The sequence below is a fragment of the Aotus nancymaae genome, unplaced genomic scaffold (genome assembly GCF_030222135.1).
Source record: "Aotus nancymaae isolate 86718 unplaced genomic scaffold, 86718_ANA_hifiasm-v0.15.2.pri h1tg000018l, whole genome shotgun sequence".
Lineage (NCBI taxonomy): Eukaryota > Metazoa > Chordata > Mammalia > Primates > Aotidae > Aotus > Aotus nancymaae.
This window is the reverse complement of record NW_026988430.1, coordinates 22,783,822-22,799,067: the sequence shown is the minus strand read 5'-3', so window position 1 is coordinate 22,799,067 and position 15,246 is coordinate 22,783,822. Positions and strand designations below refer to the sequence as shown.

The 15,246-nt window shown below is 40.8% G+C and overlaps 1 protein-coding gene across 7 annotated transcripts in view; it reads left to right on the top strand.

Moving 5' to 3' along the window:
- BCAS3 (BCAS3 microtubule associated cell migration factor) overlaps positions 1–15,246 on the top strand; it is a 695,431-nt gene that overhangs the window by 79,202 nt on the left and 600,983 nt on the right. The window lies entirely within an intron of this gene.

Below are 15,246 nucleotides of genomic sequence, written 5' to 3'. Positions count from 1 at the left end.
AGCTTTTCAGGCCCCTGGACAGCTGGTATGATGTGGGGAGTGGCAATAGCAGTGGTGAAGCAATGCACTGGAATCCGAGTGGTTTATGCTGGTATTGGCTGCAATAGGTTGGCAGACCTGTTCTTTGACTTGATGGTGGTGCATAGTTGTAGGTGCCAGCTCTTGGCAGGTTGTATTGGCCCAACTGCAGACCCCAGGAGGAGTGGTCAGGTGCCAATGGTGATGTACTGATCTGGGTGATTTCCAGGCCCTTGGGTGACATGCTCAATTACTGTGGGGACTGGACTGGATCAGTAGACTTGTCCTTGGGTCCCTTGGTAGTGCATTCAGGTGACGTCCATGATAGGCAAGGGCAGGATGGCCCCTAGCCCACTGGTGGAATGCTCAGGTGTTGGCAGTGGTGTCTGTACTGCAGTCCTGCCACTGGGGAGAGCGAGGTCACTCTCAGTGGGAGCAGCATAGGGAGGTAGCTGTGGGATGTGCGGTTTTCCTGTGATCTTCTCATACAACAGCCTGCAGTAGTGGAGGTGGGCTTTGTCTTTGAAGCACTTAAAAATGCCTGGCCTCTTTTTTCCCTCCTTGGCCTGGTGCTGGAGGCAGCATTAGCCCTAATCCTAGCCCCAGGTCCAGCCCCAGGGCAGGTCACAGACCTTTGGAGACTGACTGTGGGCCTGCCATGGGGGAGGGGGAAGGCCCCCCTCAGCAGGAGCAGCCTAGGCAGGTAGTTGTTGGGAATGCAGTTTGCTTGAGCTGTGGCCCCACAGCAGCCTGCAGCAGCGGCAGTGGGATTTGTCCTTGGGGTGTGTGAAGGTGCCCTGCCTCCCCTCTCTCTCCTTGGCCCAGTGGTCTCAACAGAAGGACATAGTCCTTTGGGGTTTGGTTTTTTTTTTTTTTCCTGGAGATGAAGTTTCACTCTGTCACCCAGGCTGGAGTGCAATGCAGTCTCAGCTCACTGCAACCTCCACCTCCCGGGTTCAAGTGATTCTCCCCCTACAGCCTTCTGAGTGGCTGGAATTACAGGTTCCTGCCACCATGCCTGGCTAATTTTTGTATTTTAGTAGAGATGGGGTTTCACCAGGTTGGCCAGGCTGGTCTTGAACTCCTGACCTCAGGTGATCTGCCCACCTTGGCCTCCCAAAGTGCTGGGATTACAGGTGTGAGCCACCATGCCCAGCCTGGGTTTGGTTCTTAGAATGGTGCCAAGCTACAGCTGTTTAGGGCTTGGAAGCCTGTGGGAATCTGAGTTCCTTCTCTGCAGCAATGCCTCTGTCTAGTCTGTAGGCAGTTCCCTATGTTAGTCTTGAGGCCTATATGGGTCAAGGGGTTCTTGTGTAGTTAGACTATGAAACAGTGTGTGGGGGTGTGGAGCCTTGGGGGTCTGTCTCCCCCTTTTCCTCTGCCCATGAGCTTTCCCCAGTTCCTAGTCCATCCCTACTTCCCTCTCCTTACTTGTTACCTGCTTTCAGTCCTTGCCATCACCTCTTTAATCCCAGTCTTCTCTCTCTTATTTTTTTGAGACGGATTCACGCTCTGTCACCAGACTGGAGTGCAGTGTCGAGATCTTGGCTCACTGCAACCTCCAACTTCCTGGTTCAAGCGATTCTCCTGCCTCAGCCTCCCAAGTAGCTCGGTTTACAGGTACGTGCCACCATGCTCAGCTAATTTTTGTGTTTTTATAAGAGACGAGGATTCACCATGTTGGCCAGGATGGTCTCGATCTGCTGACTTTGTGATCCAAGGTTGTAGTGACCCAAGATCATGCCACTGAACTCCAGCCTAGATGACAGATTGAGACCCTGTCTCAAAAAAAAAATTTTAGTTTTGGGTTTAAGATCACTGACTACTGCAGATAGTATGCACCTCTTCCACAGAGAGGAACAAAAATAGCAAGTAGATATTCACACTTCAAATAGATTGTCTAAGAGAGAACACTGGGGCCAGGTGCGGTGGCTCATGCCTATAATCTCAGCACTTTGGGAGGCTGAGGCGGGTGGATCACTTGAGGTCAGGTTCGAGACCAGCCTGGCCAACATGGCAAAACCCTGTCTCTACTAAAAATACAAAAATTAGCTGGGCATGGTGGTGTTCATCTGTAGTCCCAGCTACTCGGGAGGCTGAGGCAGGAGAATCGCTTGAACCTGGGAGGCGGAGGTTGCAGTGAGCCAAATCACACCACTGCACTCCAGCCTGGGCAACAGAGTGAGACTTTGTCTCAAAAAAAAAAAAAGAAGGCATGATATGAAGCAAGTAAGTTCCATGTAAGCATAATGATTCTGACCCAAATATAAAAATGAGTTTTCAGCTTATTTGGATAAATACCAAGGAGCATGCTTTTGGCATTGTGTGGTAAAAGTATGTTTAGTTTTGTAAGACACTGCAAAGCTATCTTCCAAAGTGGCTGTATCATTTATTATTTCCACCAGCAATGAATAAGAGTTGTGTAGCTTGCATCTTTGCCACCATTTGGTGGTGTCAGTGTTCTGAAATTTGACTATTCTAATAGCTGTGCATTGGTATCTTATTGTTTAAACTTGCAATTCCCTAATGACATATGATGTGGAACATCTTTAAATATGCTTATTTGTCATGTATTATCTCCTTTAGTAAGGTGACTCTTCAGGTTTTCAGGTCCTTTTTTTTTTCTTTTTTTGAGGCAGGTCTCACTCTGTCACCAGGGCTGAAATGCAGAGGTGTGATCATGACTCACTGCAGCCTTGACCTCCCAGGCTCAAGCAGTCCTCCCAACTCAGCCTCCCAAGTAACTGAGACTATAGGCAAGCACTGCCACGTCTGGCTAATTTTTGTATTTTTTGTAGAGGTGAGGTTTTGCCATGTTGGTAAGGCTGATCTTAAACTACTGGTCTCAAACCATCTGCCTATCTCAGCCTCCCAAAGTACTGGGATTACATCATGAGCCACTGCACCTGGCCGACTGTTCAGGTCTTTTGCCCATTTTAAAATCAGGTTTTTCTCTTATTGTTGAGTTTTGTTTTATTTATTTATTTTTGAGACAGAGTCTCATCCTGTCACCCAGGCTGGAGAGCAGTGGCATGATTATGGTTCACAGTTGCCTCTGCCTTCCAGGTTCAGGTGATCCTCCTGCCTCAGTGTCCCAAGTAGCTGGGACCACAGGTGTGCGCCGCCATGCCTGGCTAATTGTTGTATTTTTTGTGGAGACAGGGTTGCACCATATTTCCCAGGCTGGTCTTGAACTTCTGCACTCAAGTGATCCGCCTACCTTGGTCTCCCAAAGTGCTGGAATTACAGGCGTGAGCCACTTTGCCCAGCCTTAGTGTTGTGTTTGGGGGAGTTCTTTGTATGTTTTTGGGTAATAGTCCTTTATCAGATAAGGCTTTTGGAAATATCTTCTCCTACCTATGGCTTGTCTGCTTATTTTCTTTACAATACTTTTTACAAAGTGTATTAAAATACTTTTTCTTTCCTTCCTCTGTGTGGATTTTAGCTCACTTGTCGTTTCACAACTCACTGATGCTTTGTTCACTTTTGAAGTCTTTTCCTCTCCCTTCTTCCAGTAGTTTCTATCGCTGCCTCTTCCTGTTTCTTTATGTTTTTGTGTGTGCAGTATCAAATGTTGTTAACCTATCCAGTGTATTTTTTTCTCTCAGATACTGCATTTTCCACTTATAATTTGCATGTACACATGTATGTGTGTTTGTAAAGACAGAGATCTTCCATGTGTCTCTATCATGCTCATTTTCCCTTCTTGAATAAAAATATGTTTATCATAGGAATTTTAATGTTATCTAATTTGATTCCATTGATTGATTTTTCTCCTTATTATGGGTTGTATTTATTCCTACTTCTTTGCATGACTTAAAATTTTTGTTTGGATGCCACACATTTTGAATCTTAGGTTGCTCAGGGGTACTTTGTATTCCTTTAAATATTTTTGGCTTTGTCTTGGGACACAGGTAAACTACTTGGCAATAATTTTATTCTTTCAATACTTTCTCTTATTTTTTGTTAGGTATTCCTAGAATAGCCATTAATCTAGAGCAGGGGTCTATAGACATTTTCTTAAGAGGGCTAGATGGTATTTTAGGCTTATGGGCCATCTGTCCTGACTATTCCACTATTCATCTCTGCCCTGTTGGGTAAAAGCAGCCATTGACAATACTTAAATGAATGAGTGCTAAGTTGGGGCATTCATAGGACTCACATCAATTGTTTCACTTGTCTCAAGGATCACTGTCCAGGGTTGCCTGTTGTCAAATGTCTTGAAACTGTTTTTGTGGTTTTTTTTTTTTTTACATTTTATCTGTTTCTTAAATTTTTCTGGCAGGAGGGGAAATCTGATCTGCTGCAGAGGTTCAGCATTTTGCCTTAGCTCCTTATTTTGGATAACTTAAGAGTGCTTAGGATAGCTCTGGGTACATAGTAAAAGTTCTATGTGAGTTTTTGTAAATAAAGAAAAAAATAAATTTGGAATTGAATTTAGTTTGTAAGACAATTAAGAAATTTTAATGTATCTTTGGAGAAGTTAAATCTCAAACACTTTGAAAGATAGAGGTATTATAGAGAAATTTCTGGAGGTATCTTAGCATTAATTGTGTTTTCTTCTCTCGGGTGTTAGATGCAGTAGCAAAAGCAAGTGATAAAAACACCAAGGGATTCCTTTATTTCTTTTGATCTCATGAATGGGTAAAGGAGTCTTAAACTTTCCTTCTCCTCTTAACTATCAACAAGGGACTACTATGATTCTTGCCTTTCAGATACTGGCATCATTATTTTCTTTCCCCATGATGCTTTTAGTCTTAACAACAAGAAGTGAGGGCTTCCACTGTTATCATTTAAACTATCTTTTTGGCACCTACTGTTTAACCTAGTTTTCATTGAATTTTTATCTCGTTGTTACTGTACTTTGCAGTTTTTATGTGTATATATAGGTTTTACCTTGGGAATATTTCAGAATTTCTATTTTTTTCATTTGTAGAACATGGAAATAATCTAATTTGAGGCCAAGTGAGTTTATGTAATTTTATATAGTTAGCAGTTACAACCAGACACACTAATAAAAACCTTCTAATTTTGAAATTAGGAAAACAAAAACTGGGTGTGTGCAAAGGAATGATCTGCACAAGTTTTAGGATACTGACTACCTGGTAATGGGTGACAGGGTTTGGAATGTATGAATCTGTGTGAGTAAATGAAAGTTTTTGGCAGTGTTTTACTTCTTATGGATCGGGGGGGCGTAAGTGTTTATTATTAAAATATAAAGAAGAGGTCCATGTATTTATTGAGAAGAAATGAACCAAGAATTCTGAATGGTCTAATTCTTTGTACTCAGTGCTCAAGGTGGAGTGGAGAAAGATGCAAATGAGAGAAACAGAATATGGCAGTCTTTATTGGATTGTAAATTTAAAAAAACTAGAATTATGAGTTAGAGATTAAAATTAAAGTTTGGGTGAAGAATTTAAAAAGAGACTTATTTCCCTCTGTATGGGAAATACATACAGTATTTTGCCCTGAGAAATTTTCTCGGTATAAAGCTGTACTTCACAGTTTGTTAATGTTTTAAATTTATTGTAACAGTATTAACTTAGTTTTTCACTTTTAAAGTAATCTGTGTGCATATATATATATGTATACTCTTTAATCAGAATGACTGCATATATAGAGCTAATATCTGCTCTTGGTATTTTATTCGTATTTTTGAAAAAGCCACTATAATATCTCACATTAGTCATTTAACCTTTATACATTAATATTAGTTTTCCAAATGTATCTAATGTCCTTCTTTAACCTATCTTATAGCAATTTAAGAACAAATGAAGTAAAGTATACACATATGTGTGTGTGTGTGTGTGCATATATATGTATATGTATATATATATTTTACTGACAAAATGGCTAAAATCAGTAAATATCAGGATGGAGCTCCATGACTTCCACATTACTACTGGCAGTATGGAAAAAGTGGCTCCAGAACTCTTGGTGTCTTTCCCATCACCCCCTTATTCTCTTCCTTTCCTACTCTACTCAAAGAAGCATTGCCACTACTGTTATCCAACTATGGCCACTAAGTTTTATGTTTCTTTACTGTTGTTTACCTCAATCACCACAACAAATTCAAAACTTGCCAGGTAAAAAAAACATAAAAATAAAAAAATTAAAAAAACTTGGCCAGGCATGGTGCCTCACACCTGTAATCTCAGCACTTTGAGAGCACGAGGCAGGCACATCACTTAAGGCCAGGAGTTGGAGACCAGCCTGGCCAACATGGCAAAACCCCATCTCTACTACAATTTAAAAAAATGAGCTGGGCGTGGTGGTGGGTACCTATAATCCCAGCTACTCAGGAGGCTGAGGCATGAGAATTGCTTGAATCTGGGAAGCAGAGGTTGCAGTGAGCTGAGATCATGCCACTGCACACCAGCCTGAGCGACAGAGCGAGACTCTGTCTGGGAAAAAAAAAAAAAAAAAAGAAAAAGAAAAAAACCATAAAAACTCACAGGTTATTTCTCATTCTCACTCTCTCTCCATCTGGCATTCAGTTTACAAACTCCATCTCTATTAATTCCCCCATTCTCTCAAATACCTATTCCAGAAACATTTTGACAGGGCCCTCTTGGAAGTCACTATCCATCATCTGCAAAATTTCTATGTCCTCATCCTCTTTTTGGAAAGTTATTTCTTCTCTCTTTGTTGCTGCGTTTCTTTCTTAGTTATTACCTTTTAGTTTTTGGAGATTAGATTTTTATCTCGTAGTTTTCTTTAGTACCACTCCTTTCATAATTCCTAAAAATGAACATATTTTTTTTTTTTTAAATTAAAAAAAAATTTTTTTTTATTGCATTTTAGGTTTTGGGTTACATGTGAAGAACATGCAAGATTGTTGCATAGGTGCATACGTGGCAGTGTGATTTGCTGCCTTCCTCCCCTTCACCTATATGTGGCATTTCTCCCCATGCTGTCTCTCCCCAACTTCCCAGCCCCCACTGTTCCTCCCCTATTTCCCCCCAACAGACCCTAGTGTATAGTGCTCCCCTCCCTGTGTCCATGTGTTCTCATTGTTCAACACCCGTCTATGAGTGAGAACATGCGGTGTTTGATTTTGTGTTCTTGTGTCAGTTTGCTGAGAATGATGGTTTCCAGGTTCATCCATGTCCCTACAAAGGATGTGAACTCATCGTTTTTGATGGCTGCATAATATTCCATGGTGTATATGTGCCACATTTTCCCTGTCCAGTCTATCATCGATGGGCATTTGGGTTGGTTCCAGGTCTTTGCTATTGTAAACTGTGCTGCAATGAACATTCGTGTGCATGTGTCCTTATAGTAGAACGATTTATAATCCTTTGGATATATACCCAGTAATGGGATTGCTGGGTCAAATGGAATTTCTATTTCTAGATCCTTGAGGAATCTCCACACTGTCTTCCACAATGGTTGAACTAATTTACACTCCCACCAACAGTGTAAAAGTGTTCCTATTTCTCCACATCCTCTCCAGCATCTGTTGTCTCCAGATTTTGCCATTCTAACTGGCGTGAGATGGTATCTCAATGTAGTTTTGATTTGCATTTCCCTAATGACCAGTGATGATGAGCATTTTTTCATATGATTGTTGGCCTCATGTATGTCTTCTTTTGTAAAGTATCTGTTCATATCCTTCGCCCACTTTTGAATGGCCTTGTTTGTTTTTTTCTTATAAATCTGTTTTAGTTCATTGTAAATTCTGGATTTCAACCCTTTGTCAGATAGGTAAGCTGCAAAAATTTTTTCCCATTCTGTTGGTTGCCAATTCACTCTAATGACTGTTTCTTTTGCCGTGCAGAAGCTGTGGAGTTTGATTAGGTCCCATTTGTCTATTTTGGCTTTTGTTGCCAATGCTTTTGGTGTTTTGGTCATGAAGTCCTTGGCTATGCCTATGTCCTGAATGGTTTTGCCTAGATTTTCTTCTAGGGTTTTTATGGTTTTAGGTCTTATGTTTAAGTCTTTAATCCATCTGGAGTTAATTTTAGTGTAAGGTGTCAGGAAGGGGTCGAGTTTCTGCTTTCTGCATATGGCTAGCCAGTTTTCCCAACACCACTTATTAAACAGGGAATCCTTTCCCCATTGCTTGTTTTTTTCAGGTTTGTCAAAGATCGGATGGTTGTAGATATGTTGTGTTGCCTCCGAGGCCTCTGTTCTGTTCCATTGGTCTATATCTCTGTTTTGGTACCAGTACTATGCTGTTTTGATTACTGTAGCCTTGTAGTATAGTTTGATGTCCGGTAGTGTGATGCCTCCCGCCTTGTTCTTTTTGCTTAGGATTGACTTGGCTATGCGGGCTCTCTTTTGGTTCCATATGAAGTTTAAGGTGGTTTTTTCCAGTTCTGTGAAGAAGGTCATTGGTAGCTTGATGGGGATAGCGTTGAATCTGTAAATTACTTTGGGCAGTATGGCCATTTTCACGATATTGATTCTTCCTAACCATGAGCATGGAATGTTTCTCCATCTGTTTGTGTCCTCTCTTATTTCGTTAAGCAGTGGTTTGTAGTTCTCCTTGAAGAGAGGTCCTTTACGTTCCTTGTTAGTTGTATTCCTAGGTATTTTATTCTCTTTGTAACAATTGCGAATGGCAGTTCATTCTTGATTTGGCTCTCTTTAAGTCTGTTATTGGTGTATAGGAATGCTTGTGATTTTTGCACATTGATTTTGTATCCTGAGACTTTGCTGAAGTTGCTTATCAGTTTCAGGAGATTTTGAGCTGAGACGATGGGGTCTTCTAGATATACAATCATGTCGTCTGCAAATAGAGACAATTTGACTTCCTCTTTTCCTAATTGAATACCCTTTATTTCTTTTTCTTGCCTGATTGCTCTGGCTAGAACTTCCAGTACTATATTGAATAGGAGTGGTGAGAGGGCATCCTTGTCTAGTGCCAGATTTCAACGGGAATACTTCCAGTTTTTGCCCATTCAGTATGATATTGGCTGTTGGTTTGTCGTAAATAGCTTTTATTATTTTGAGATACGTTCCGTCAATACCTAGTTTATTGAGGGTTTTTAGCATAAAGGGCTGTTGAATTTTGTCGAAGGCCTTCTCTGCATCAGTTGAAATAATCACGTGGTTTTTTCCTTTGGTTCTGTTTATGTGGTGAATTACATTTATAGACTTGCATATGTTGAACCAGCCTTGCATCCCTGGGATGAATCCCACTTGATCATGGTGGATAAGCTTTTTGATGTGCTGTTGCAATTGGCTTGCCAGTATTTTATTGAAGATTTTTGCGTCTGTGTTCATCATGGATATTGGCCTGTAGTTTTCTTTTCTTGTTGAGTCTCTGCCAAGTTTTGGTATCAGGATGATGTTGGTCTCATAAAATGATTTGGGAAGGAGTCCCTCTTTTTGGATTATTTGGAATAGTTTCAGAAGGGATGGTACCAGTTCCTCTTTGTATGTCTTGTAGAATTCGGCTGTGAACCCATGTGGACCTGGGCTTTTTTTGGGTGGTAGGCTCTTAATTGCTGCCTCGACTTCAGACCTTGTTATTGGTCTATTCGGGGTTTCGACTTCTTCCTGGCTTAGGCTTGGGAGGAGGCAACTGTCCAGGAATTTATCCATTTCTTCCAGGTTTTCTAGTTTATGTGCATAGAGTTGTTTGTAATAATCTCTGATGATGGTTTGAATTTCTGTGGCATCTGTGGTGATATCCCGTTTATCATTTTTTATTGCATCTATTTGGTTATTCTCTCTTTTCTTTTTTATTAATCTGGCTAGTGGTCTGTCTATTTTGTTGATCTTTTCAAAAAACCAGCTCCTGGATTTATTGATTTTTTGAAGGGCTTTTTGTGTCTCTGTCTCCTTCAGTTCTGCTCTGATCTTAGTTATTTCTTGTCTTCTGCTAGGTTTTGAGTTTTTTTGATCTTGCTCCTCTAACTCTTTCAATTTTGACGATAGAGTGTCAATTTTAGATCTCTCCTTTCTTCTCATGTGGGCACTTACTGCTATATATTTTCCTCTAGAGACTGCTTTAAATGTGTCCCTGAGATTCTGGTATGTGGTGCCTTCGTTCTCGTTGGTTTCAAAGAACATCTTTATTTCTGCCTTCATTTCATTGTTTATCCAGTCAACATTCAAGAGAAAGTTGTTCAGTTTCCATGAAGCTGTGCGGTTCTGAGTTAGTTTCTCAATTCTGAGTTCTAACTTGATTGCACTGTGGTCTGAGAGACTGTTTGTTATGATTTCCATTCTTTTGAGTTTGCTGAGGAGTGGTTTACTTTCAATTATGTGGTCAATTTTAGAGTAGGTGTGATGTGGTGCTGAGAAGAATGTATATTCTGTGGATTTGGGGTGGAGAGTTCTGCAAATGTCTATTAGGTTCGCTTGTTCCAGGTCTGAGTTCAAGTCCTGGATATCCTTGTTAATTTTCTGTCTTGTTGATCTGTCTAATATTGACAATGGTGTGTTAAAGTCTCCCACTATTATTGTGTGGGAGTCTAAGTCTCTTTGTAAATCATTAAGAATTTGCCTTATGTATCTGGGTGCTCCTGTATTAGGTGCATATATATTTAGGATCGTTAGCTCTTCTTGTTGCATTGATCCTTTTACCGTTATGTAATGTCCTTCTTTGTCTCTTTTGATCTTTGTTGCTTTAAAGTCTATTTTATCAGAGATGAGAATTGCAACTCCTGCTTTTTTTTGCTCTCCATTTGCTTGGTAAATCTTCCTCCATCCCTTTATTTTGAGCCTTTATGTATCCTTGCATGTGAGGTGGGTTTCCTGGATACAGCACACTGATGGGTTTTGGCTTTTTATCCAATTTGCCAGTCTGTGTCTTTTGATTGGGGCATTTAGTCCATTTACGTTTAGGGTTAATATTGTTATGTGTGAATTTGATCCTGCCATTTTGATGCTAGCCGGCTGTTTTGCCCGTTGGTTGATGCAGATTCTTCATTGTGTTGATGTTCTTTACCATTTGGTATGTTTTTGGAGTGGCTGGTACTGGTTGTTCTTTTCTATGTGTAGTGCCTCTTTCAGGAGCTCTTGTAAAGCAGGTCTGGTGGTGGTGAAATCTCTGAGTACTTGCTTTTTCACAAAGGATTTTATTTTTCCTTCACTTATGAAGCTTGGTTTGGCTGGATATGAAATTCTGGGTTGAAAGTTCTTTTATTTAAGGATGTTGAATATCGGCCCCCACTCTCTTCTGGGTTGTAGGGTTTCTGCTGAAAGATCTGCTGTGAGTCTGATGGACTTCCCTTTGTGGGTAACCCGACCTTTCTCTCTGGCTGCCCTTAGCATTTTCTCCTTCATTTCAACCCTGGTGAATCTGACAATTATGTGCCTTGGGTTTGCTCTTCTTGAGGAATATCTTTGTGAGGTTCTCTGTATTTCCTGGACTTGAATATTGGCCTGCCTTGCTAGGTTGGGGAAGTTTTCCTGGATAATATCCTGAAGAGTATTTTCCAGCTTGGATTCATTCTCTTCGTCACATTCGGGTACACCTATCAAACGTAGATTAGGTCTTTTCACATAGTCCCATATTTCTTGTTGACTTTGTTCATTCCTTTTTACCCTGTTTTCTCTAATCTTGCCTTCTCGTTTTATTTCATTGAGTTGATCTTCGACCTCTGATATCCTTTCTTCTGCTTGGTCAATTCGGCTCTTGAAACTTGTGTATGCTTCGCGAAGTTCTCATGTTGTGTTTTTCAGCTCCATCAATTCACTTATATTCCTCTGTAAGCTGTCCATTCTCGTTAGCATTTCATCACATCTTTTTTCAAGGTTCTTAGTTTCTTTGCATTGGGTTAGAACATGTTCTTTTAGCTCACAGAAGTTTCTTATTATCCACTTTCTGAAGGCTGATTCTGTCATTTCATCACACTCGTTCTCCATCCAGTCTTGTTCCCTTGCTGGGAGGAGTTGTGTTCCCTTGTAGGAGGAGAGGTGTTCTGGTTTTGGGTCTTTTCATCCTTTTTGCACTGGCTTCTTCCCATCTTTGTGGATTTATCCACCTGTCGACTTTGTAGTTGTTGACTTTCTGATTGGGTCACAGAGTGGCTGTCCTGTTTGTTGATGATGAAGTTATTTCTGTTTCTTAGTTTTCCTTTTAACTGTCTGGCCTCTCTGCTGTAGGACTGCTGAGGTCCACTGAAGGCCCTGCTTGCCTGGGGATCACTTGCAGCAGCTGCCGAACAGTAAAGGTTGCTACCAGTTTCTTCTGCTTTGTCCCTGAAGGATACCTGCCAAATGTCAGTCTGAGCTCTCCTTTATGAGGTGACTCTTTGGATATACGGGGGTCAGGGAGCTGCTTAAGGAAACAGTCTGTTCTTTATAGTAGCTCAAGTGCTGAGCTGTGAGCCCCGTTGTTCATTCAGAACTGCTCCGCAGGTAAGTTTAAGTCTGCAGCAGCAGAACTCATAAACCCCTTTTTTTCCCCAGGTGTTCTGTCCCGGGGGGTTAGGGCTTTATGAGTTTCTGCTGTGCTGCTGCCTGTTTTTTTTTTCCTTCAGTGCTGCCCTGCCCACAAGGAGGCAGCCTAGTCACTCTCAGCCTACAGAGGCTTCGCTGAGCTGCTGTGGGCTCCGCCCAGCTGCCGTGTGAACTTCCCTGCAGTCCTGTTTATATGGGTGTAGTTAGAACTGCCTCAGGAAAGGTGGCCCACCTCTGTAATGACGGACTCTCTCTGTAATGGCGGGTTGCCTTGGCAACGGTGGGTTGCCTCAGTAACTGCAGGCTGCCTCAGGAATGGCGGACTATCTCTGTAGTGGTCGAGTGCCTCTGTAATGGCGGACGCCCCTCCCCCACAGAGCTGGACTGTCCCGGGTTCAGCTGTGCTTGCTGTGAAAGTCTCAACCCAGAGCGTTTCCAATTGCTGTTTTTTTTGTTTTTGTTTTTGTTTTTGTGGGGGTGGGACCAGCCGGGCTTGATCACCTGGCTCCCTGCCTCAGAGCCTTTTGTTTTTTAGTTGAACTGTCGGCTCTCTACCAGGTGACCTGGTCGCCTGTTGGATAGGTGCTGGGATCTGTGGGATTTCCCGTGTGGCAACCCACTGCGCCGGCTGAAACCGCAGCTCTGAGATTCATGGCACTTTTTTGCCCGGGAATCTCCTGGCCTGGTTCCCTGTTTCAGCTCCCCTTGCTGGCTAAGAGGGGACACAGCCTTGTTTACTGTAAACTGGGAACCGCTGCGCCCCCGCAGGCAAAACAGGCGTGCCGGCCAAAACAGCCACCCTGGCGACCCGTGGGGCTCCTCTGCCTGGGAATCTCCCGGTCTGTGGGCAGTAAAAATCCGTCTGGAAATGTGGCGTCCACTCACCCTCTGCACTTTCACTTGGACCTGCAATCCTGAGCTGCTCCTAACCAGCCATCTTTCAAAATGAACATATTTTTATTTGCTCATTTGAAATCCCTGTGTCTTCTTTGGTGAAATGTCCGTTATGTCTTTTGCTAATTGCTATTGAGTTTAGATAGTTCTTTACATACTCTAGATACAAGTCATTTGTTGGATATATGATTTTCAAGTATTTTCATTCTGTCCATGGCTTATCATTTCATCCTCTCAGTTTGGATGAAGTCCAAGTTATCATTTTTTTCTTTTATAAATTGTGCCTTTCATGTCATATCTGGGAACTTAGTAAATCTGTAACACTGGGGCCTTTAGCATCCTTGTCTAGAATTTGTGATTTTCCTGTTTATCACTCTTTCCCCTTCTCACACTCGTTTCATCTCCTCTGAACAGAATATATTTTTAGTTAATTTTATAAAGGCTTATTAAGATAGATACTATTATATGGAATTCATTCATATGCTTGTTTCATTTTGTGGTGGAGCAAAATTTTAAATTAATAAAATTGTGTTCTGTAATTGAATAAATCCTTATTTTCTTTTTTAAATAAAATTTATATATTTTAAATAAAATTTATTTATTTATTTTTAATTGAAATGGGGTTTCACCATCTTGGCTAGGCTGGTCTTGAACTCCTGACCTCAGGTGATCCACCCACCTCGGCCTCCGAAAGTGCTGGGATTACAGGCGTGAGCCACCGTGCCCAGCCAATCCTTATTTTCAAATCAGAATAGAGATAAGATAATTTGCCACAAAATAGTGAAATCCATGCACACATTATTAACTTTGATGTTCTCCTTCTCATTTGTCAGATATTGTTGTTCTTGGGAAATTGGTGCTTACTCAGCAAGCAGTTTGTGTTACTCAGCAAGACTTATTTTGTTACAGTCTATAAATCTTTATAGGAACTGGACAGATTCCCACAATTTAGAAGTGGATGTATTTGATATCTGAGTGGCGTAAGTTGCTTTAAATCTCTTTATAAGATGATATACCATGAAAAAAGATAGCTCTAGCATTTGACCCTGTAGTAGTATTCTTTTGGTTGAATGTTTTTTTTGTGTGTGTTGGGTGTATGTTATAAGTAGCATATGATTGTGTGGCATGATAAAGGTATGGTTTATTTATATATTAACACATTTGTATAAAAAATTTCCTTGTGTCTGAAGATTTTTTTCTAGGCAGATATTTGAAGAAATATCTAAACAATCTTTTTTTGTAGTACATTTTTGATTAATATGGTATTAGTGCTCTTAGTTTGTCTTAATGCAGCCTTGCTTCTAACCACATTGTATTACTAATATAATTATTATATTAATACTTATATTATAATTATGTTATTAATATAATTATTATATTAATATAATGTGGTTAGAATTAAAAGAATACTGTATCAAATTATTTTCAGGCTATATGTGTAAGGTCCATATAAAACATAAATGAATTTCATGTTTAGACTTGGTTCCTATCTCCATGATAGCTTATTATGTATATACAGATATTCCAAAATCCAAAGGAGTCTGCAGTCTGAAATGCTTCTGTTCCAAGCATTTCAGATAAGGGGTACTCAATGTACACCACTCTCTTGAGTTTTTCTGAATCATGCAAACATGGTATGATTCTGTTTGAGAAATCTTCTTGGTGCTATTTAACATACAGACCTTTGAAAAATAGGTAAGACAAGACCTGATATGATCACTGGAGCTTGGTTTCTATTGCAGTATTTTTGGGAAAATATCCAAATGTCTAAAAATCCTGATTTTCATTTTATTTCTTTTATATTTTTTGAGACAGTATCACTCTCACCCAGGGTGGAGTGCAGTGGAGTGATCTTGTGATCTCATCTTACTGCAAACTCCACACTTGCCAGGTTCAAGTGATTGTCCTGCCTCAGCCTCCCAAGTAGCTGGGATTACATGTGCCTGCCACCATTCCAGGCTAATTTATCTATTT